The 23,761-nt window shown below is 35.0% G+C and overlaps 1 protein-coding gene across 3 annotated transcripts in view; it reads right to left on the reverse strand.

Moving 5' to 3' along the window:
* LOC149801027 (uncharacterized) overlaps window positions 1-20,665 on the reverse strand; it is a 31,368-nt gene extending 10,703 nt beyond the window's left edge. The window contains exon 1 of one of the 3 annotated variants that reach the window (XM_089955057.1): window positions 20,554-20,665. The gene's annotated coding sequence lies outside the window, so the exon portion shown is untranslated. Of the gene's footprint in view, window positions 1-5,106; window positions 5,255-6,605; window positions 6,739-20,553 lie in introns of those variants that run through there. The other 2 variants (XM_089955055.1, XM_089955056.1) reach the window with 2 other exon arrangements.
* Window positions 20,666-23,761: the final 3,096 nt, after the last annotated feature.

The following is a 23,761-nucleotide window of genomic DNA, read 5'->3' on the forward strand; positions in this document are numbered from 1 at the left end:
TTACTTTATTTCTCTTACAATAACCAATAGCATATTTCCTTACTCTGTTTCCCTTACAATAACCAATAGCATATTTCCTTACTCTGTTTCCCTTACAATAACCAATAGCATATTTCCTTACTCTGTTTCCCTTACAATAACCAATAGCATATTTCCTTACTCTGTTTCCCTTACAATAACCAATAGCTGATTTCCTTACTCTGTTTCCCTTACAATAACCAATCGCATGTTTTACTTACTTTATTTCCCTTAAATAACCAATAGCATATTTTGCTTACTTTATTTCTCTTACAATAACCAGTAGCATATTTCCTTACTATGTTTCCCTTACAATAACCAATAGCATATTTCCTTACTCTGTTTCCCTTACAATAACCAATAGCATATTTCCTTACTCTGTTTCCCTTACAATAACCAATAGCATATTTCCTTACTCTGTTTCCCTTACAATAACCAATAGCTGATTTCCTTACTCTGTTTCCCTTACAATAACCAATCGCATGTTTTACTTACTTTATTTCCCTTAAATAACCAATAGCATATTTTGCTTACTTTATTTCTCTTACAATAACCAGTAGCATATTTCCTTACTCTGTTTCCCTTACAATAACCAATAGCATATTTCCTTACTTTGTTTCCCTTACAATAACCAATAGCATATTTCCTTACTCTGTTTCACTTACAATAACCAATAGCTGATTTCCTTACTCTGTTTCCCTTACAATAACCAATCGCATGTTTTACTTACTTTATTTCCCTTAAATAACCAATAGCATATTTTGGGTCCAGATGAAACTACTTTAAAGATAATATACAGTAACTAAGAGAAGGAAGTTTAAAAAATGAGCATGCCTTCAACAAGATGAGAAATGTTTACAGCTAACATTTTGCGTCAGGATAGAATACCATTTGCATAAAGTTATAAAGACACTGGTGACAACAATATAAATTTACGGTTTGTGTCAGTCATCCTTTTTATGCAGAACAATTAAATAAGAACATTTAATTGGATATTCCTACAAACATTCCTTATAAAATGCATGAATATTCCTACAATGATCCCTTATAGAGTGTATGAATATTCCTACAATTCCTACCATGATCCCTTATAGAGTGAATGAATATTCCTACAATTCTTAAAAGGATCCCTAATAGAGTGTATGACTATTCCTACAACGATCCCTTGCAGAGTGTATGGAGATTACAACAATCATACAATGATCCCTTATAGAGTGTATGAATATTCCTACAATTCTTACAATGAACCCTAATAGAGTGTATGAATATTCCTACAATTCTTACAATGAACCCTTATAGAGTGTATGAATATTCCTACACTTCCTACAATCATCCCTTATAGAGTGAATGAATATTTGTGCAATTCCTACAATGATCCCTTGTAGAGTGTATGAATATTCCTACAATTCTTACAATGATCCCTTATAGAGTGAATGAATAAATCCTACAATTCATACAATGATCCCTAATAGAGTGTATGAATATTACTGCAATTCCTACAATGACGTCTTACAGAGTGAATGAATATTCCTACAATTCATACAATGATCCCTTATAGAGTATATGAACATCGATCCCATATAGAGTGTACGAATATTCTTACAATTCCTACAATGATCCCTTATAGAGTGTACGAATATTCTTACAATTCCTACAATGATCCCTTATAGAGTGTACGAATATTCTTACAATTCCTACAATGATCCCTTATAGAGTGTACGAATATTCTTACAATTCCTACATCGATCCCTTATAGAGTGAATGAATATTCCTGCAAGTCCTACATCGATCCCATATAGAGTGTACGAATATTCTTACAATTCCTACAATGATCCATTATAGAGTGTATGAATATTCCTGCAAGTCCTACATCGATCCCTTATAGAGTGAATGAATATTCCTACAATTCATACAATAATCCCTTATAGAGTATATGAATATTCCTGCAAGTCCTACATCGATCCCTTATGGAGTGTACGAATATTCTTACAATTCCTACAATGATCCCGTATAGAGTGTATGAATATTCCTGCAATTCCTACAATGATCCCTTATAGAGTGTATGAATATTCTTACAATTCCTACAATGCTCCCTTACAGAGTGTATGAATATTCCTGCAAGTCCTACATTGATCCTTTATAGAGTGTACGAATATTCTTACAATTCCTACAATGATCCCGTATAGAGTGTATGAATATTCCTGCAATTCCTACAATCATCCCTTATATAGTGTATGAATATTCTTACAATTCCTACAATGCTCCCTTACAGAGTGTATGAATATTCCTGCAAGTCCTACATTGATCCTTTATAGAGTGTACGAATATTCTTACAATTCCTACAATGATCCCGTATAGAGTGTATGAATATTCCTGCAATTCCTACAATGATCCCTTATAGAGTGCATGAATATTCCTGCAAGTCCTACATCGATCCCTTATAGAGTGTACGAATATTCTTACAATTCCTACAATGATCCCGTATAGAGTGTATGAATATTCCTGCAATTCCTACTATGATACCTTATAGAGTGAATGAATATTCCTGCAATTCCTACAACGATCCCTTATAGAGTGAATCAGTATTCCTGCAATTTCTACACATATCCCGTATAGAGTGTACGAATATTCTTACAATTCCTACAATGATCCCGTATAGAGTGTATGAATATTCCTGCAATTCCTACTATGATACCTTATAGAGTGAATCAATATTCCTACAATTCCTACATTGATCCCTTATAGAGTGTATGAATATTTCTACATTGATCCCTTATAGAGTGAATCAGTATTCCTGCAATTTCTACACATATCCCGTATAGAGTGTACGAATATTCTTACAATTCCTACAATGATCCCGTATAGAGTGTACGATTATTCTTACAATTCCTACAATGATCCCGTATAGAGTGTATGAATATTTCTACAATGATCCCTTATAGAATGAATAAATATTCATACAAGTCCTACAATGATCACTTACAGAATGTATGGATATTACTACAATGACCTCTTACAGATTGTATTCTTTATCACAATACGGCCTTAAGGATGGCTTCGCCAACACTTTGCCATTTCGAACCTTATTCAAGTCAATTACTGTATTTACTGATATATTTAATGCCCAATAAGGATATACGTACATGCATAGTCACAGAAAGTTTCGAGTTAGTTAAAATAACATTAAAGTAAATGCCTTTTTAAGAATGCATACATTTACTCTTTTTATATATAGTTGAGACTTGTATACCTTGTTCATTTTGCTTATTATTTCGAGCGAATAGCTTCAGCTCAGATCGGGGCTCCTAGTGGTCTTTACGAATCACTGCCATCTCAAATCTGTCTGCATGGGTTCGATTCTCGGATTCAGCCAATGCGGGTATGATAGAAAGCTTGCCAGTAGCTTCTTGTGGGTCGGTGGTTCTTTACGGGGGTTTTCCTGGATTCTTCCTCCACCATTAATACTGGCCTCCATGTATAGTCTATCTTGTGCTGAAAAACGTTCGCGTAACAACATCAACTCAGATCTGCCATCGCAAAATATGCCGGTAGATCTTAGTCCATAATGTTGAAAGATCGATGAGCGCTATCGACGAGTAAACAAGAGGCACTGAAGATCTCTGTGACCCCTTCTGCTAAGGGACAGTTGTTTAACTGTTGCGCAGACGGAAAATTTAGTTCGCTAAATGATAATAAAGTCTATTTTCGAAACAAGCTACAATAAATAAACATTAGCGAGTAAGAAATGAAAATACATTATGTGTTTCGTCGCATCTAACATTGCGGCCTGGCACAGTAATCGGCCACTTGAATAATAAGGTGTACAACCATGTAAAGCGGATCAAAGAATTATTGAGATTTTATCAACTGATCCACTGCTGCACGAATTTACAACAAAGCTTATACACACAAGGACAAGCGCCCGTTGTCGATTTAAAGGCTGTACAAGATACGAAATATTCCAATATTCAACAAAGTCACTGCAGCATGAAGAGCAGGTCAGTATGACCTCATTTTGCTTTTGACGAGCAGTACAGTTTACGACGAATACACTCAAAATGTTTCACGACTGTACATGCAAAAGTATCAGAGAAAACAGATAATTATACAAGCTTCGACTATGACACATTCCAGCATCAACAACAACGCCCTCGAAAAGGTGATTCTTATTATCGCCCACACTTCGCGAGAGAAACAATAAAGAGACACAGTCTGCTCGTTTTGATTATTAATTTCTTCGGTACGTGTGCTTTCGTTTCTTATTCCTTACCTATCAAAAGAAGGAAACGGTCATTTTACTGCAATAGGCAGTGCATTGATCACACTGTTTTGTGAATAGAAGGCTTTGGCGGAAACGTGGGGGTTGGGGGGGGGGGGTACGGATTTGAGAAAATATAATGGTTTACATTACATTTTTAGATTTTTAAGTTGGTTGTTAGCATTATTGATCGTATCGCATTTTCACTTCCAGCATTCCAATGAACTATGGTTCAAAATTACCCAAACGAAAAAGCAAATAAATTTTGTGTTGCGGCGCATTTAACGGTGTGGCCTGGCACATTGATCGGCAAGCTTTAATAATAAGGTGTACAACCAGGTAAAGCGGATCAAAGAATTAAAATGCTGAGATCTTATTGACTGATCTACTTCTACACACGTTTCAAGAACCAGCACTGGATTTACAGCGAAGCTTATAGTATGCAAGGACAAGCGTCAGCGGTAATTTCAAAGACTAAACAATATAAGATAAATATAGGATATCCATAAGAGAGTGCACCATAATAACGCGTGTGTGTGCGTGTGTGCGCGCGCGTGTGTGCGTGTGCGGGTGGGTGGTTGGGTGATTTGTATTTATAACACAGCTTAAACATTTTTTCAATCATATCGCTACGATGTCTGCAATGTGACAGTTTATAGTGATGTCCAGCACTGGGGCATCATGCCGAAGACAATGTAGCATGATGTCCCACCCAGTCACATTATCCTAACACCAGGCCGACCAGTCCGAACACTAACCTCTAAATGCTGAGCGCCTAGGAGACAGTTGTTAGTACCAGGAGAGAGAGAGAGAGAGAGAGAGAGACTCACCTTTCCAGGTATAAGAATGACAGATTCTACGATCCCAATAGCTCTTTGACTACGATTATGTCAAGACCACAGCTCGATATACATACATGCTTATTCAACAAAAGCATATGCAAATAAAACTGTATTTATCCAAGTGAGTTTCACTTGGATATATATATACACTCTGTCGGTATGTCTTAGAGAAGCCATGGGTATTGTGACAACACTGCACCGTATGGGTAACAACACTGTCACCTAGCAAGACCCACGCCAGCTGAGTTCCGAACGCTGGGTACTTTTATTTTTGTCTCATGCCCGTTCAAACGAGAGAATCCGATTAGCAGTCTAATTAAAATAGAGAGCAGTTTCTCTTTTTTCGGTCATCTACTCTAAGTTAGTAATTAACATAAATCCCCGGATGTTTGTTCACCGTGATTTTAGATATTACAACAACGTATAGAGATAATAATGCTGATACTAAAGAACATACAAAATGTTTACTTTTATCAATACCAGGGAAGCTGGAGAAGAAGGAGGAGAAAGATGGCAACAAGGACGATGACAATTAGAACCAAAATGATAAGCATGATTATATTATCGATAATGATAACGATGACGATGAAGATAATAACAACTAGTACGGGGGTGTAATGCTACGCCCTCGGCATGACCATAGCATATCAAACAGATTATTGATCATCCGATCGATTAGGAAATATTCTAGAGGATATGGCATTCAGAGTATCAAACACATACTAATACTTGTTCAGTGCGTGAACTTAATGGTAATTGAAAGTGTGTTAAGCACTTTCAGTGGTTGGATATAATATTACGTCTTTCTTGCATTATAATTGTATATGTATGTGCCTGACTTTATAGCGGTCTCAAATGTCTTTTCCCTTTGCCAGCCTTTTACGTTAATGTTCAAATCCTTGATCCGTTACGATCTCTTTAGTGATACGATTTCAATGTTATTTTCTCTTTATTGTTCTGTTAGAGATAATTCAGTACGTTACTAATCTGAAATCAACGATAAACTACCTTTGTAGATAAAGTTAATATCATACACTTTTCGCTTGAAACACACAAGCAGTCAAGTAATTACAATTCAGCCAAACAAGATGTTTTTATCGTGACTACTTTCAGAAGAAAACTTATGCATCAATTCAGTTCAACTAAATTTGTAGGACTCAGGTCTATGAACTGGAATAAATTTGCAGAGGATAAAAATTTACCAGCAATGTTTTGAATAAATCTGCTAATAGTTTTTTTTTAAGTATTTTCTTCAATATATCAAATGAAAAAGAAATATAAAATAATATCAGGTGTTTGCTAATGTAACGGAAAGAGGCTCGATTGACAGAAGATGTGTTAGTATTCATTTAAAGATACATTTATAGCGAAACATTTTGGTTCGTCGAACAGAGGTAGGCGTGTGTGTGTGTGTGTGTGTGTGTGTGTGTGTGTGTGTGTGTGTGTGAGAGAGAGAGAGAGAGATTAGGTTTATTTAACTATTTTACCTTTCTGCCGGAGAACTGTGTTCTTAACAGCCACGCGCCGTCTCTACGGCTTAGTGAGGCGATCAAGTGGATTAATCGATATATGAACTAACTACTGCTGATAACTGGCATGCGTCATTCAGACCCCCTACTAGGACAGAGTAGTTAAGTCCTAATCCTGTAAATGTACTCCTGGGTTAAAAAAAAAAGAAAAAAGGCAGATATGAAGGAATAAAAAGATGGTCCGATAACCCCCAGAACCATATTACCTCTTAAGAATGTGATAAATCATTCCAGATTGTTATCTAAGTATCGATCTGCAGGAACTCATAGGAATTTAGGAACTATTATGTGAACTTTATTGAATTCCACGTTGAAGTTGTTCTATGACCATGCACCAGTCTTTATATGCTTTGAATAACATTAGAAAATTATATAAAGACCAGAGGCAATGGATTTGTACTGGGTTTAACACTTGTGTCCAAACAAGAGACTGAAACTGCTGAATGAAATTGATATGATTAGGCGGGTTAATTTTAGATAGGATGGAAGGGCGTATGGGAATTGGAGACTGAGCCGGTTGCTGGATGATTAAGGAATATTACTAGACAAAAAATATCTTGGAACGGAACGAACAGAACAGTGACGTCAAAACTGCTTCTTAAATCTGAGCATGCGCAATTTTTAGTTCCAACAACTATGGCGGCTTCAAGGAGGGTACGAATGTTTATAGTTCTTTCGTCAAATTTTAGACATATGCTTACATTGTTGCAGAGTTCATTAATTAAATTTTAAAGTGTGTTTCCATTGCTAGTCAATAGTTCTTTCGTCAAATTTTAGACATATGTTTACATTGTTACATAGTTCATTAATTAAATTCTAAAGTGTGTTTCCATTGCTTGTCATTGCTTTACAGTTTGCACTTTTATAGAAACGTCACTGTTCTGTGCGTTCCGTTCAGAGACATTTTTTTTTTGTCCAGTAGTGAGATAACGGGGGAGTTATTCAATGAGCGAGTAGATAGGCGAGATAATGGGTGAGTGTATGAGCAAGAAAACGGTGGCCTAGTGGTTAGAGCGGTAGGTCGTGGGCTCGATCCCCGGCCGAGTCATACCAATGATTTATAAAAATGGTACTAACAGCTGCGTCGCTTGGCGCTCAGCATTTAGGGGTTAGTTTTAGGGCTGGTCGACCTGGTGTCAGGATAATGTGACTGGGTGGGATATCATGCTACATGTCTGCGGCATGATCACTATAAACATTGACACTGCAGACATCGTAGCAGACATAGTAGAAAAATTGCTTAAAGCTAAGTTAAAAATCCAAATCACACACACATTACACGAGTGAGTAAATGAGTACGTAGCTGGCAAATGATCAGATAAATGGAAGGCAAATGAGAGTGGGAATAAGTCGGGTGCATGAGTGAAATGCTCAAGTTGGTCAGTAAATGAGTCGGTAGTGATAGTAGGTTGGGAAGTGAATCTATCTATCTATCTATCTGTGTGTATGTCGTCTATATGTCTGTCTGTTTATCTGTCTACATATCTGTATGTCAGTCTATCTACCTACCTATTTACATATCTATCTGTCTGTGTATGCCGTCTATATGTCAGTATGTTTATCTGTCTGCATATCTATCTATCTATCTATCTATCCGTAGAGAGAGAGAGAGAGAGAGAGTACGCATTTTCAACCGCATTAACTGAATAGTCATCAGTAATTCACGGCGATTATGGGCGACAATTTGGAATAACTCCACAATCTGGAATACAGAGTTTTGTCGCTCTTTTTCGAGTATTTTGCAACACCTTGGAAGCGATATCAAAGGTCTAAATTCACCGGACTAGTTCCTGTGACTACGTTGATGAGAAAGAATGTTTAAAAGGAATTTTTTTCCATTGTTTTAAAAAGAAAAAAAGAAGAAGAAAAGCACACATACACACCTCTACCTATCTACTTATCTACCTACCTTTTTAGTGACATTGATAATAAACTAAAACTAAATCTGATGTCGTTTGATGGAGCATAGGTTGTGATTTTATGTGCCAATTTCAAGGTGAATCTGTACAAATTAAAACACAATTAATATTTTCTTTTCTTCTACTTTATCTAGTGTAAGTGAAAATTAAACTACGTTGTGAAATGGGATTTTTAAAAATTATTAATAAGTTGTAGAATTTATACTTTTTATACACGAAGACTGTCAAGCAATTGACATAATTATTTGAATACATGCAAAGTATCAAATGCACAATTTAATGTAATAAAAAAATAGCACCAATATATTGGTAAGATACACTTATGAATTATTTTCATAATTAAGACATAATTAATGTCTTCTTTTCCTATTTCACGTGAAGTCTCCGTTGGTTACTAATTAACATTTAATTACGTAGGCTTGGGTTACATCATCCATTTAATCAGAACGTTATGAGGCTTTAATCATGCTTTGTTAACTTTGGATTTGTATATGATAAAATAGATATTGTCACAGCGGCACACACACAGCGACAATTAGCTGCTAGGATACTCTTTGCATTTTGTATTTCTCTCTCGATCTCGTTCTCTCCTGATTACATCAATGTCTTAATAAGAATTATATCTTAGCTAAACATAATATCACCGTGATTCTAATTGCATGAGATTATATTCGATCCTGCTGTCTCTGACTTTTGTTGCCCTGTGGTGTGTTGATGTCATGAACGGCAATTTAGTATAATTAATAGACACATTATTTTGTTTACATAATCTGCATCTAAATAATTAAATTTGTACTGTGTGCATGATATCTCTTTAATGTTTGTATATGTTCAGCTCAATATAATTTCGATGAAATATATATCACTGTTAAAATGTATTTACATCCATTGCTGTTCTTTTCGTTGGTTGGCATGTTAATAAAGTCTGCTAGCCAGTGGTCATGCATGAAACTAACAAACATTGTTTCGTGGCGAAAGTGTTCTCAGCTGTTTCTGCGATGTATATACATATTGCTCAATTTATCATTGTTCAAATTCATCGGATTTTTATTTTTAAAAAAAATCTTTGCTTTTTTTTTGCTCACGTTTCGTGTAAGTAACTGGAGATTCAGGACCATAGTAAAGGTAAGTTATGTACTGTTCTTTCTCGATCGCTTAAAACGAAATAAAAACATCTGGAGACTACTTTACCACTGTAAATTGTATTTCTGAGTTAACAAGAAGTTAACAGGACGACTGTCGACACCAAGTAATTTTCTTTTTCAGCAGTTTGTAACGTTTAATTTTTCTTTTTAAATCCTTTCAAACATACGAAGTTTTAACATTTGACGTCAAATTTTGCCATTTCTATCCGTGACAATGCTGCAGCTACTTAACATACCACACCATCAAACTCCGTTGTCTATAAATTCTATCTCTGTTTCTACCGAATCATTGTAGATTGATCATGCAGAGTTTACGAGATTGTTTGTTATACTTTAAATGTTGTCTGATACAGATTTGCGTATTTGCGCACACTTTATTCTTAACCCGCATTGCATTGTTTTAACTATCTTGCTACTTCTTTCAATGACATGATCGTATAATGTAATCTGTAAATCAGAATACTGTTTGAAAAAGTTAAGTAGATCGTTCTAATGCTTACAATCAACATATTAATACGTTTGTTTCTTCAAAACAGTTTTAACCATACTTTTATTTCGTACAAACTTTGTTATCTCTAGATTCCGACATTGTTGCTCTATTGAACGGAATTACATCAGCTCTCTGAAAACTTTTTAATTCAATAGAATGTACCTTTGTCACATTATTATGTGTGGAATAATTCATTAGTTTGTGTTCATTTTAAAATTTTTGTGAAATACTCATGTCTGACCGCTCCAGTCAATTTTAGAGTATTTGTTATAATGGAAGAAGTATAATTTGAATTTATTGATGTCATTTTTATCTCCGTGTAAAGCTCAGGCACGTGCGAGAAAATGTCATGCTAATTTTGCATTTCACTTCATTCCAGTTCTGTAAATATATCAGCTGCTACTGGGGAGGGGAGTGCACAAAGTCGCCGAAATACGAAGATATGTCCAACTTGGCTTGCCACGAAAGAACATTTGATAGCGATCTGGTATAAGCTCACTTCACAATACTCTGACGACCTACTTTTTGGGCCATTGTCAACGGAGCCTCGAAATCTGAATCGTCTGAACAAACTGCGCCAATTTACATTGTACAGCGATTTGTTATGTACATTGCACAGCGATTTACTGCGAACACGCATTGTCTGATGTATTCGTAACATCGCAGCCCTGAGAGCAAACTGACAGTCGTTACGACAGCTTACAAACGCTACGGTGTGTTTGAAAGGATACCGGTGACTGTTTCTCAAATTTTTGTTTCAAAAATTATGTTTTAAAATTAGAATACAACACCACAGACCTTATGGGCAAAAACATACACATAAAACACTTTTCTTTTTTTTTTCTTCTTGAGAGGGGACACATTAACGGTAATCACAATGTATAAGAACACCTTGAACTCCAATTTCAGTAGATGTATAAGAAAAGAAAAGAAAACATAACAAATAACTTTTTCTCTCCAAGTTATAGTATCTTCTTCTTCTCAATTTACTAATTCAAAAACATGAAACAAAGAAATTAAGGTAAGTCCTTTTGAAGGCCGGCAGTCAGTTATAAGCATGAGATAAAAGGGATTATCTCTGACCTATAATCAGCGAAAGGATGTCACTTAAAAAACTACTTTGATTACTTGTTAGTAGTAAATCACTGTCCGCTGTTGTGTAATAACATACAGGTCTTTTTTCTCAATTTGAAAAAAGATGACAGAAAACAATGATCGTTACGTGGTTTTAGAACTCTTTACATCTAAAACATGGATATACACTTAGGCACAAAATGCATTGCTGTCATGTTTATCTTTGTGCGCTTTTACGTGAGTTATCCATGAAATAAAAGATCCTTTAAAACAAAACCGACATAAATTGGACCAAAACCAAGGCCATCTGATTTTATTCTACATTAGGATGTTGAACTAGTTCATACAGAATTCTTGTGGCTATTTAAATGATTCGTTTCAACATTTTATGTGCTGAATAACTTAAGTAGATAGGCACTTTCCTTTAATGAAGGTACATCCATTCATTCAAAATCAGTATGAGCGTGAATTCAGCTGACATTAACACTCGCATTCATCAAAACGACAAAATACCACGCATGTGTCCATCGTATTGGACTCAATACCACGCATGCGTCCATTGTATGCGTCACAATACCATGCATGCGCCCATTGTATGGAACAAAATACCACGCATGTATCTATCGTATTGGACACAATACCACTCATGTAACCATTATATTGGACACAATACCACTCATACATCCATCGTATGGGACATTCCTCAACTTTATTTCGCTAATGGTCTTAAAATAAGTAACAAAAAAGAGTAAAGACAACAAGCTTTGTTAAATTTATCAAATAATTTATTTTCCAATATTACAAATTAAAAAAAAAAGAATAAAGAACTTACGGTATTGTGAATTGAATCCAAATTGTAACCCAAGAATTTAAAAACACAAGTCCTGTCAATTAAAAGTTCTAAATGAACCACATTTCAAATCCCAATGAAAATCCAAGATTGATGGTGATGACGTAGGCAATAGTCAGCGTTGTACTGATGTGTCAACAGTCTCTTGTTGAATCGCAGAACATATTATTCCAGTTTTCAAATTCTGTATAAATTTCGGTAAATGTCCTTGTCCAAGAATTAATTTAAAGTAACTGGTATCTCCAGGAAAAACAATCACTTGAAATTAAATAATTTGAAGAAGAAACAAATTCAGCCCCAAACTGGTCACAACATAAAATAACATCTCACGTGTTAAGGCACGACTGATATAATTATTATAATAACATTAGTTATAAGACTAACTAAAACGCAAAACAGATTCCCGGATGAGGGTCAAGAGTTCATTCTTCTGGAAAAAATATAAATTTGTTTACAGATTAAGACGTGCCTCACATCACGTAGTCCAGATATGACCTTGATTCAACTTAATGATTCCTACTCTTAGAAAGAATAAAAAAAGTTGTTTACCAAACCTGTCAATGATTTTAAGGTCAGCAAATAGATACAATTTTTCTATTATTAGGTATTTACATCAATGAAATAAATTTATATAAAAAAATCAATTAAGTCAAAGAGAACTGAACTTAATTGTATAAAAAAATCAAGTCCAGTAAACAATATCACATTACAATAACATTTAATGGAATAAAAAGATTTTAAAACTAACAGATAAACATTTAATTTAAATATACATAACACTTCATCCCATAAATGAAAAAAAAAAGATTCATATAATAAAGCTTTCTTTTTACCATAGGTCAATTATATATGTGGTTTATAAAAAATAACATGAAAAAGAAATCTTATGAATGATACAAAGTATACATGAAATAAAACATTTCTATACACGGAAAGTGCGTCTGCTATAAAGTTGTCTTTTCCCTTGACGTGCCTGATATCGATATTATATTCCTGTAACAACAAACTCTATCTTAATAATATCTGATTTTTGTTCTTCATCTTGCCGATGAAAGTAAGGGGGTTGCGATCTCTAAGCACAATAATCGGAGAAGGAGCTGAACTAATGTAAATTTCAAAGTGGTGTAATGCCAATATCAGAACCAAACATTCCTTCTCGATTGAAGAATAACTTCTCTGGTGCTTATTTAATTTCTTAGAAAACACAATTTTTATCATTTTGAATCAATACTGCTCCAACCCCAACATCACTTGCATCAGCATACAGTTTGAATGATTGACTGAAATTTAGATCTGTAAGAACTAGGGCACTCTTTAGTATGGCTTTTAACTTATCAAAAGCCTCCTGATATTTTTTAATCCAGTGAAACTTGTTTTTCTTACTCAATAAATTTGTCAATGGTTCAGCAATTATGGAAAAATTGGAACAAAATTTCCGATAATATCCAACCATACCCAAAAATCGCATCAGTTGCTTTTTATTGATAGGCACAGGGAATTCAGAGATAGTCTTACCTTAGCATATATAGATTTAACTTGTCCATGCCCCACGATATGTCATAGAATTGTTACACAAGCACGGCAAAACTCACTTTTGGATAAATTGATTGTCAAACTTACATCAGTGAGTCTGTCAAAGACTTTCCGAATTGTCGCTAGATATTCTTTCCATGTGTCGTTGTATGTGATGACACCATCAATGTAAGCATCACAATTATCTAAACCAGACGTAATCATGTTCATTAAACGTTGAAAAGTACTTGGCGAACTCTTCATCCCAAACGGCTTTGACATACCTTGCATTTAAAATTTTATCAATGCAATCACCGATTCTTGGTAATGGAAATGAATCTGTTTTAGTCACACTGTTCACTTTTATATAATCAGTGCACATGCGGAAAGTTTTATCTGGTTTCGGAACAAGTATACATGATGAACTACAGTCACTTTTACTGGGCTTTATGAAATAATTCTCCAGCAAATACTGAATTACTTTTTTTAAGTATTCCTGTTTGAGAGGGTTCATCCTGTACGGACGTTGTTTCACAGGTGTGAAATTTACTATTTTAAAGTCATGGTAAATTTTGTTTGTTCTTGTGGGAACATCTGGAAATAAGTGCTCATATTCAAGTAATAACTGTTTAAGATTATTCCTGTCTTGTTGTTGCAAATGTGAAAGTTTCTGGTCCTGATTACTCATAATGTTTGAATTCCAAAGATTTGTTACTCTAAAATCAGTAGAGTCCGATTGCACTCTTTCGCTTAAATCCTCACTGAGTGGGACAGGTACAACTAAATTAATTGCATGATTAACCTGGCTATCTCTATCAGCATACTGGTACTCCTTTAAATTATTTACATCACAAGAGTACTTTGATTTTAATTTAACTCATTCATTTTCTTCTTAACTTTGTAACGGCCGTAATACCTAATCTGAGGAAAACTTTGAATAACGAGCAAGAGAGACAGAATTCCATTACCAGACTCAAAAGTTATCTCCATTGACGTTCTGTCGAACCATAGTTTCACTTATGACTTGAATTGCAGGGTACCAAATTCAAGCATAATTAGCTGGAAAATTTCAGACCTAAAATTTGACCCTTAATCCGATTGGACAGATTTGGGAAGGCCAAAGTGAGTAAACAAAACTTTATCAAAGCTTTCACTATTGTTTTAGTTTTAATATTCCTCAAAGGAATTGTCTCTGGGAACCTTGTTCACGCACATTATGGTCAACAATTATTGGTTACCTGACCTTGTCTTAGGTAAGGGACCAACACAATCTACCATTATTCTGATAAACGGTTCGTCAAATGCAGGAATAGGTTGCAGATGAGCATTGGGTATCACCTGATTGGATTTTCCTACCATTAGATAAGTATGACAAAATTTTCAGTACTTTTTAACTTGTGGCCAATAGAAGTGAGTCGTGATCTTGTGATAAGTCTTACTAATCCCTAAATGACCAGCCAAAGGAGTTTTATGGGCCAGACTAAGAATTTCCTGTCTGTACGATTTTGGAATTACAATTTGATACTTCACTGACCACTCGTCACCAGCAGGTACCTCGGGGGGTGGGGGGTGTCTTCATTTTCTCATAATAATCACATTTGTAATGAAATAACAGACAGGTACTTCGGTGGCTTCAGTTTCACTAATGGCTCTTTGAAACAAACAGGAGGTCATTGGATCTTTTTGCTGTTTGATGACTGTGATTGTCGTTTGCAACCCTGATTAGAATAAAGAGAATGAGTAATTAAGAGGATCACTGTGATCAATACCCTTTGATTGATCCAAACAAGGAGTGAAAGTGACCGCATCAAAAGCCCGACCAATACATGTGTCAGCTAAAGGAATACTTTCCTGATCAACATCATTCTCAAGAGCCTTATTTGCCATAGCTCTAGTAACTGCACAAGCTGTGAATAATCAGGGACTTCTTTCTCAATAGGATCGACTTTCTGATCCAAGCAAGGCTTGTCAGTTACAAATGGAATAACCATAACCTTATCTCCAGCTAGGTCGTTGCCTAGTAATAAAAGAACTCTCTCAACGGGTGAAACATACACTGTTTCGACTGTCACGGGTCCTGAGACTAAGTCTGATGAAAAATTTACACAATGGAGAGGAACATTAACAAAGCCGCACTCTACTACCTGAATAAGAACACTCTCATTAAAAGAAGACTTCTCAGAAAAAGGCAAAGTACCCGATAATAAACTACTCCGAGAAGGTCCTGTGTCCCTTAAAATTTTAATAGGGATGGGATTGGCTGAATCACCCACGAGTGATATAGAACCCTTCGACATGAATGGTTTATAATTCTTCATAATAAAATCAGACTGGAGTTTATTAGACCCAACAAATGTATTGCTTTCAATACATGACCGTGACCTTGACCTCTTACAAATAAGAACATTTGGAATAGGTCTGTCTTGATTCTGATGCCTATTTTTCAATTTGTAGCAATCAGAAATAACGTGTCCTTTTTTTCTTGCAATAGGTACACGTAGGAAGAGACAAGGATCTTGAATCAAGCTTTTCTGAAGTTTGATTTTTAGAAGTTGGGCCAGTTGAGTTTTAGAAGGGCTTGCATTAGGCTGAAATACTTTTTTTTCTACCAGAGACTGCTGAGTGGAAGACTTGCTTACAAAGGAAATTTTATGAGCTAAGGTATACTCATCCGCATAAAGAACAGCATTTCCAAGTTTTCGACCGTATGCTCATCAAGATAAGTCTTAACGTCACTATGGACAGATTTCTTGAACTCTTCAAGTAAGACGAGTTGTCTGAGATTTTTGTGATCTTGATCAACTTTGTTGGCTACGCACCGCCTATCAAATAACTGCTCTTTTTCTCTTGCAAATTCGACATGAGTTTGTCCAGCTTCGTTTTTTATAGTTCGTGAATTTTGTCGATAAGTCTCAGGGACTAAATCATAATCCTTTGAGATGAATTCCATCACCAGATCATAATCAGCAGTCTGCTGTACTGACATGGATGCATAGATGTCCCGGGCTTTGCGAAAAAGTGCACACTGTAATAATTGAGTCAAATGCTCCCTTGGCCATTTCAAATTTCAGCAATTTTGTCATAATAATGAATATATTTGTCTACTTCTTTTTCTTTAAAAGGGGGAACTAACCTAATATTTTTAGTAACATCAAAATTTGAATTTGTATATGATGAGGAAACGTGCATTTCACTTGCTAGCTCTATATCTTTTATCCTACATTGATATGCCTCCTTTTCCTTGTCTCTTTGCATTTGCATCTGTCTGGCTCTCTCCTCTTGCTCCGATTTTAACTGCATTTGCTTCTCTTCTTTCTGTAACTGCATTTGTTCTTTCTGTCACTGTATTTGTCTCTCTATCCTCTTTCTCTGCTTGTAACTGCATTTGCATCTGTTTTTCCTCTTTCTGTAACTGCATTTGTTTTTATTCTTTATCCTTCTGAAATTCCAGCTTTCATAACCCCAATTCCATCTTGCATTTTAATTTTAATTCCTTTATATGTATGTCAGGGTCTGATACAGAGTTACTGATCGAAAGCAAAACATTTTTATCCAAAACATTCTTTTCCACCAAATACTGGACCAAAATATTTTTCATTTCTTGCTTCGTTAAAGCAGCTTTTGCCTCAGAAAGATAATATTTTTTGGCAAGTTGAATCAATTCATCTTTGTTCAAACAGTCTAACTGTTCCTGGGTAGGATTTGAATGAAAGATCTCCCCATTTGATGATATTGTAAAATAAGCCTGTTGATTTCACTAAAATTTATAAAATGTGAAATAATACTTGGGACTTAAAATTCAGAAACAAGGGGAATTTGAATTTCAAAAACAAAGTTTTCTGAAATGTTTTAGTCAAAATTCGTATCCCGGACGAGCCCCCAATTTTCTGTTACGAGTTTGTGCTCTTACAATAAGTAATAGAAAAGAGTGAAGGCAACAAGCTTTGTAAAATTTAACAAACAATTTATTTCCCAATATTACAAAGTATAAAAAAAAGAAAAACGAACTTACGATATTGCGAATTAAATTAAAATTGTAATCCAAGAACTAAAAACCATGAGTCCTATCAATGAAAAGTTCTAGGCGAATCACAGTTTAAATCCCGATGAAAATCCAAGCTGGAAGACTATGACGTAGGCAATAGTCAGCGTTGTACTGATGTATCAACAGTCTCTTGTTGAATCACAGAAAATATTATTCCAGTTTTTCAATTATGAATAAATTTCGGTAAATGTCCTTGTCCAAGAATTAATTTAGAGCACTCGTATCTCCAGGAAAAACAATCACTTGAAATTAAATAATTTGAAGAAGAAAAAAATTCAGCCCCAAACTAGTCACAACATAAAACAACTTGACTGCTCAAGTGTTAAGGCACGACTGATAGAATTCTTATCATAACATCAGTTATAAAACTAACTAAAACGCAAAACAGATTCCCGGATGTGGGTCAAGAGTTCATTCTTCTGGAAACAAATTAAATTTGTTTACGAATTAAGACGTGCCTCACGTCACGTAGTCCAGATATGACCTTGACTCAACTTAATGATTCCTACTCTGAGAAAGAATTAAAAAATAAAAAAGTTATTAACCAAATCTGTCAGGAACTAGAAACAATGTTTCTATTATTAGGTATTTACATCAATGAAATAAATTTTAAAAAAATCAATGAAGTCAAACAGAAATGAACTTAATTCTAAAATAATCAAGTCCAGTAAACAATATTACATTACAATAACATGTAATAGAATTAAAATATTTTAAAACTAACAGACAAACATATCAGGGGGGAGAGAGATTTCCTCTTTTTTCGAAAATGTAAGTTATTATTAAATTATGGTTTAATTATATTTTGGATTGTTATTTATTTCATTAATTAATTATATTTTGTTATTTTTATCAAATAAGCTGTGTGATATATGCAGATATTAGTTGCAATTCCCAGTGTGAATAAGATGTATAATACAAGAACAATTTATTTAAAAAACTACTCTGCGTAAATCGTTCTCACAAGCCTGCGTACAGGTACATCTGTCTTAAAGCTCGGTATATAGAACAAGTTGCTCGTTACCCTTCAAATACGGAGTACACGTGTTTGAATAGTTTTTCTTCTTTTCCTCGAGATCGGTTCAAAATTCAATAAAATGGATGTTTTTAATGGTTTTGTTGTTGTTGTTGGTACCGATATATCGCACGAAGACAATTTTTTTCTTAGAGGCTGCATTTACTGTTGGCATCTACCCCCCACCCCACTCCCAGTTACCCCTCTCCCGCATCGGAATAATGTTGCATGTAATATTTTCTATCTAGTTCACAACAAACATCAAACTGATTTAATGAAGGAGATACAAATAAATTACCTCATCTTTTTGCCTCTCATTATGAAGATGCTCAAACATCTTAAACAGTTCTTCGCTGCCCTACTTTGTCAACGTACAAGGGAGCGATATTTTAAAATAGTGCCGGTAAGTTGAAAACTACCACGTGCATTGTCTTTATTTGCAATGAATATAAACTGATATGGTGCAGAAACGCACACAGTACATGTTATGTATTAAGCGCATAGTCAATATGTTTCCCATGCAATCAAAGTGCATGAAAGAGAAAAATAAAAACATTAAAGTGTCCATTGTTTTAAATCTACTTTTAGAAGGTGTACATAAGTAACTTTTGTAAGCCAGTCTTAAGCGTACCTCTTTAATGATGGATAGTGACTTGTAATAATAGGTTTGACCTTCGAATAAGCTCAACCATTTCCATCGTTATTCATCTGGAAAAGTTCTTAAAGGGAAGATCATCTAAAACTTTGACATATTTAAATATGAATACTTAGGTACTTGGCCTGTTCAGTAATGATTAGCAAATTCATTTTGGAATAAGTGGCCCTGTATTCACGAAACTCTTCAAATCCACACTCGCACTAAAATCTGAGGTTTGTATTGCTTCTTTTGGGACATTTTACATGGACTCTAAGGGTTAAAAAACCTTCTTTATATTCATCAAGCAGTCTAGGGAACATGGTCTATTGTTGTCATATAAGTTACTACTCGTAGAAGAATCATCAATCATTACTTTTCTATTGAAAGAGAGTCTAAGTGTAATCGAGTATGAAGACTAGGGATTGTCCAATCATGTCCCCGCCCCCGCAAATCTCCAGGTATCCCCGCTGGGCCAGTCCGACTCTATTTTGATAAATCAGCCACCAACCTCCTCCAACCGGTGCTGATACTGACGGACGGTTTGTGTCATCAGTATCAGAACAGGTTTGGGAGATTAATTTATCTGGAAAGTTTGACCCTGGTATGAGATGTGTTATAATAGGCATATTGACATCTGTTAACTTTCTGGCGACTCTTGCACAACTTCTAGGAACTACGGTGTATGATTCCTAGCCATTTAGTTTCCGAAGAGATTTAGGATGTATCGATAAGTTTAACATTTACGTTATTCTGGTTACAAACCAATCAGAAGTCGATTTTCATTGATTGAAGAGATGATTTACTCAGTATTTATCTCTACCGCACATTTAACGTATGTGAAAAATACAAACCTTAACAACCGCCATCTAAAAATAAGTTCTTTAGTAAGGACTCGTGTTATCAAAAGCATTGCAACATCTATTTATACGACTTTGTAAGCTGTATTTAAAATCATGCGGATATGTATGAAGTTGATATTTTCACACATGAGAGTCGATTACGTCCGAGTAAACCGAATGATCCCAATTACCGGAAACAAGGTTTCGATATGTATGCTAAAAGTATGGAATGTAGTCTTACTCTCCAATCGCCTTTAAGATTTTGAGGTGTGCACATTCCATTGGAGCGAAGAAACAGAGTGGCAAATTAGATATACAATTAAAACTAAACTAATTATAGTCGTTTCTAGTAATTATTAAAATTAAAAGAAAGAACATACCTTGAATGTTTAGACTGTCTACACCATCATAATCCACACTATTTGCGTACAACGAATTATTAAACTGATCATCAGATGGGCTATTGTCTCCAGTGCGATCAGATTTGAGATCGATATGAAGGGACTAACCAGTAGTAAACAAATGCCAGGATAATTAAAGTTAAAAATGATCGATCTGCGCAATTGAATGGCTCCGCATTGGAGTTTTTATTGCTCGTTTTACCTGATCTTGCATTCAGTATTTCAATAGACAGAGAGCATATTTTTTATTGACTCAGGTCCGTTTAGAGGGATTAACTAACATCGGGATATTGAAAAGAAATAAAGGTCAACCTCTGCGCATGAATGAATCACCTTCTGATTTATTATTGCTAGTTGTACCTTTTCCTAGCTGTTTAGCGTTTGAATATACAAAGGGTTTTTTTGTGTTCCGATTTGAGATATGATTTGCTAATAAAAACCTTCGGATAGAAATATGAAATGTTTCAACTCCTTGACAATATCGAAGAGCTCCCATAATCAATATATAGAATGAACCTTACCTTGTGGATAAAGTACTTTGATTAAAACGAGTGCAATGGCACTACGAAAGGGAGATAAACTACGGCTTGCTCTCTTTCACACACACACACACACACACACACACACACACACCAAATTCAGTTAGTCTCTCAATGGCGCAGCGGTGTACCTTTACTGGCTCATGACTATGTAAGCCAATAGGAAGAATTGCCGTTATTTGTTTTATTTATCAGCACAGACTGTTTACGTTAATTAGCGTTCCTTTACTAATTTCGATCTATTTTCCATTTACAAATAACATTGTTTTCTTACGTCCACAGTTTTCACATGTATCATATAACATGTTTAGACAGCAAATACTGATCTCATTAACCAGTGAACAAATAAATGGACATGTAACTTCAGGATTTATTTTTGTTGGGGGATGGGGTGTTTCCTCTGGGGTTTTTGTGTGTGTGTTTTTGCAGGCACGAGGCCAGAGATTATCTTATGTATGTGGTAAACCGTTGTTCATTGATAAAATATTCTCACAATGGCACTCAACTAATTTAGAATTGTGAGATAAATCAGATCGGTTTCAAGCCAATCCTTAATGTTTTTTTTTTTCTTTTGCAATTTCAATAGGAGGTTACCGTCTGTACTCGCGTTTAATTCGGGTCTAACTGCAAACTACATAGACACACATCTACTGTTGCATAAGGCGCCGGCAGATCTAGATCTATGGAGTTTGTTATCAGCAGAACAAACAACATAGACTATGATCTGCCAACAGATTATGTACCGGCAAATCATGGTTATGTTGTATGCGGTTTGACCTGGGTTAAAAGCGTGTATATAAGGTAATTTTTATGCAAAAGTGCATTTCTTAGTTTGACGAGAATATACAATATCCACAAAGGTACATTGCAACATTACTGTAAAGGCTGGATTAAGATATGTTCTTTTTCAGTCAGGTTTATCGTTATTTTGTTTTGGTTGTATCAGGCTAATCTTCTCATTTTGTATGACACTAATTTCTATAATGTACCGGCTAATTTTCTATATTTGTATGACACTAATTGCTTATAATGTACCGGCTAATTTTCTCATGCTGTATGATGCTAATTATACATAACGGCTAAATTTTTTGTAGTGATGATATTTACCCATAATGCACCATATATACTTCCTTACATATCAGGGTCTCGTTGTTTTTTGCACTGATCGGTCCTCACAAACTGCGTAGACCCAGATTTGCTGGACATTATTTGTCGACATATTTTGATCTATGCTATTTGCAGTTGGACTTAATTTGTATTGGAGTAGATACGGTATTCCGGCATTGCCGGGACAATTTATACGATTCCAAAGAACTAAAGATTGTTAGAAAGTTACAACACAATTATAATTGATTATGACAGCCAACATAACTGTTGGACTGTTCATTGCATTTGTTAAATAACTGCCATTTATAATTCAAGTTGGCAAGTATTGTTACAAAGCATGCATAAATACATGTAACTATTTTATCGCATTGCTATGACGACTCGATGTGCGTAGAAATGTCTTAGATGATTCCTAAGTAAATTCATGCGTGTTTTTTCACATAAAAGTATATGTTTGATATTTGGGGATAGATAGAGAAAAGGATAAAGTCATTGGGACCAAGAAAAGGCGAGGGAAAGAAACCAAGAAATAAACCACAAAGCAAACAGGAAACATGGAGTGAAGGAGGGGGATATATATATATATATATATATATATATATATATATATATATATATATATATATATATATATATATATATATATATATATATATATATATATATATATATATATATATATATATATATATATATATATGTGTGTGTGTGTGTGTGTGTGTGTGTGTGGTGTGATTGGATTTTTAACGTAACTTTTAAAAAAAATCGGTCATATCACTACGATGTCTGCATTGTGGCAGTTCATAGTGATGTCAAGCACTGGGGCATCATGCAGCAGACATGTAGCATGATGTCCCACCTAGTCACATTATCCTGACACCAGGCCGACCAGTCCTAACACTAACCTCTTAATGCTGAGCGCCTAGCGAAGAAGCTGTTAGTACCATTTTTGTAAGTCTGGTATGACTCGGCTCTTGTAGCTGATAGTAAGACAGAAAAAAACACATTTTTTTTGACGCTAAGTGCTAACTCTCCCTCGATGTCAAAGTTCGACAGGGGCGTCTGAATCCTCCTTGTTTAGCCAACTTGAATGAAAAAACTTATTGTATCTATTCATGTTTTGTTTATACGAACGTATGCGGAGGCTATAGACTTATCAATTCAACTGATATAAATTGGTTTGGTGTTTTTTGCATTATTTGTATAATATGGTTTTAAATATTACTGCCTTGTATATATTTAACAATTACAAAACGATTAAATATTGAAATATGTTCAAGGATGCGTCTTTGTGTATGACACCCATTATTACGATTTAGGCTACACACAAAATGAGATTGCATACATTTTATTTAATTGAAATAGTACTTGGATTACCTTGCACTTTGATTGTGTCCATCATAACCATATACCCATAACATACAATTGGGGTGGCATCCGTACGGTTTTATACCGGACCGTCGGGTTTTCAGCTGGTCTACCTCTAGCTACGATGTCGTAGCCTCAACTTGATTTGTTGTGGTTGAGGCTACGAACTGATC

Source organism: Sinohyriopsis cumingii, chromosome 4 (genome assembly GCF_028554795.1).
Source record: "Sinohyriopsis cumingii isolate HCF-2022 chromosome 4, ASM2855479v2, whole genome shotgun sequence".
In the NCBI taxonomy this organism is placed as follows: domain Eukaryota; kingdom Metazoa; phylum Mollusca; class Bivalvia; order Unionida; family Unionidae; genus Sinohyriopsis; species Sinohyriopsis cumingii.